Genomic DNA, 2,462 nt, shown 5'->3' on the forward strand with positions numbered 1-2,462 from the left:
ATCCTAGCTAGCTATAAAGCCATATCCAAATCCTTTTGGAATGAGACTTCAACTAATCACCTCAATGCATGTAATGCCATCCTAAAGCTGGCTGGCTATTAAGCCATGTCCAACCCTTGGATTGGAGCTTTAGGCTAACATTGAAAGATTCTTGGAATTCATCTTAAAAATTTTGAATTTCTTATTTTCTTTTTCCTATATATTTTTTGAAAATAATAAAAGAAAATACAAAAAATCATAAAATCATAAAAAACCAAAAATATTTTGTGATTCTTGTTTAAGTCTTGTGTCATGTTTTAAGTTTGGTGTCAATTGCATATTCATCTTGTTCTTGCATTTTTCAAAAATTCATGCATTTATAGTGTTCTTCATGAACTTCAAGTTGTTCTTGGTAAGTCTTCTTGTTTGATCTTTAAATTTTCTTGTTTTGTGCTGTATGATGTTTTTCATGTGCATTTTTGCATTCATAGTGTCTAAACATGAAAGATTTCCAAGTTTGGTGTCTTCCATGTTTTCTTTGCATCAAAAATTTTTCAAAAATATGTTCTTGATGTTCATCTTGACATTCATAGTGTTCTTGCATGCATCATGTGTTTTGATCCAAAATTTTCATGTTTTGGCTCATAATTGTGTTTTTTTCACTCATCATTAAAAATTTAAAAATAAAAGAATACATCTTTTCCTTTTTTTCTCTCAAAATTTCGAAAATTTGAGTTGACTTAGTCAAAAAAATTTTAAAATTAGTTATTTCTTATAAGTCAACTCAAATTTTCAATTTTTAAAAGCCTTATCTTTTCAAATGTTTTTCAAAAAAATCAAATCTTTTTCATTTTTCTTACTATTTTTCGAAAATTTTAATTTAATTTTTCAAAATCTTTTTCTTATTTTATTTTAAATTTTCAAAACTTAACTAACAAGTAATGTGATTGATTCAAAAATTTGAAGTTTGTTACTTTATTGTTAAGAAAGGTTTAATCTTTAAATTCTAGAATCATATCTTTTAGTTTCTTATTAGTCAAGTAATTAATTTTAATTTTAAAAATTAAATCTTTTCCAACCATATCTTTTTAATCATATCTTTTTATCATATCTTTTTTAAAATTTTATCTTTTTCAAAAATTTGATTTCAAAATATCTTCTTATCTTCTTATCTTTTCAAATTTGATTTTCAAATCTTTTTCAACTAACTAATTGACTTTTTGTTTGTTTCTTATCTTTTTTCAAAATCACCTAACTACTTTTCCCTCTCTAATTTTTGAAAATTTCTCCTTCCTTTTCAAAATTCTTTTAATTAATTAATTGTTTTAAATTTTAATTTTAATTTTATTTCACCTTTAATTTCTGAAAATCATTAACTCCTTTTCAAAAATTATTTTTGAAAACTTCTCTCTCTCATCTTATTCTATATATTTATTTATTTACTAACACTTCTCTTCATCTTAAATCTCTGCTCCTATCCTCACCCTTTTGTTTGGATTATTCATTCTTCTTTACTCTTATTCCCTTTCTTCTTCTATTAACATAAAGGAATCTCTATACTGTGACATAGAGGATTCCTCTTCCTTTTCTGTTCTCTTCTTTCTCATATGAGCAGGAACAAGGAAAAAGGCATTCTTGTTGAAGCTGATCCTGAACCTGAAAGGACTCTGAAGAGGAAACTAAGAGAAGCTAAATTACAACAATCCAGAGACAACTTTACTGAAATTTTCGAACAAGAAAAGGATATGGCAGCCGAACCCAACAATCATAATGCAAGGAGGATGCTTGGTGATTATACTACACCTACTTCCAAGTTTGATGGAAGAAGCATCTCAATTCCTGCCATTGGAGCAAACAATTTTGAGTTGAAACCTCAACTAGTTGCTCTAATGCAACAAAACTGCAAGTTTCATGGACTTCCAACAGAAGATCCCTACCAATTTTTAACTGAGTTCTTGCAGATCTGTGAGATTGTTAAGACTAATAGAGTAGATCCTGAAGTCTACAGGCTCATGCTTTTCCCTTTTGCTGTAAGAGACAGAGCTAGAACATGGTTGGACTCACAACTTAAGGATAGCCTGGACTCTTGGGATAAGCTGGTCACGGCCTTCTTGGTTAAATTCTTTCCCCCTCAAAAGCTGAGCAAGCTTAGAGTAGATGTTCAGACCTTCAAGCAAAATGATGGTGAATCCCTCTATGAAGCTTGGGAAAGATACAAGAAGATGACCAAAAAGTGTCCTTTTGACATGTTTTCAGAGTGGACCATGATAGATATATTTTATTACGGTCTGTCTGAGTTCTCTAAGATGTCACTGGACCATTCTACAGGTGGATCCATTTACCTAAAGAAAACGCCTGCAGAAGCTTAGGAACTTATTGAAATGGTTGCAAATAACCAATTCATGTACACTTCTGAGAAGAATTCAGTGAATAATGGGACGCCTCAGAGGAAGGGAGTTCTTGAAATTGATGCTCTGAATGCC

At 30.2% G+C, this 2,462-nt stretch overlaps 1 non-coding gene across 1 annotated transcript; it reads right to left on the minus strand.

Annotated features, from left to right (window-relative positions):
• Positions 1 to 2,123: 2,123 nt before the first annotated feature.
• Positions 2,124 to 2,227, minus strand: LOC127747157 (small nucleolar RNA R71). The gene has a single exon (XR_008008961.1). It is a non-coding gene; the product is annotated as a small nucleolar RNA R71 (small nucleolar RNA).
• Between the last annotated feature and the right edge of the window lie 235 nt (positions 2,228 to 2,462).

This window comes from Arachis duranensis, chromosome 4, assembly GCF_000817695.3.
Source record: "Arachis duranensis cultivar V14167 chromosome 4, aradu.V14167.gnm2.J7QH, whole genome shotgun sequence".
Classification (NCBI taxonomy): domain Eukaryota; kingdom Viridiplantae; phylum Streptophyta; class Magnoliopsida; order Fabales; family Fabaceae; genus Arachis; species Arachis duranensis.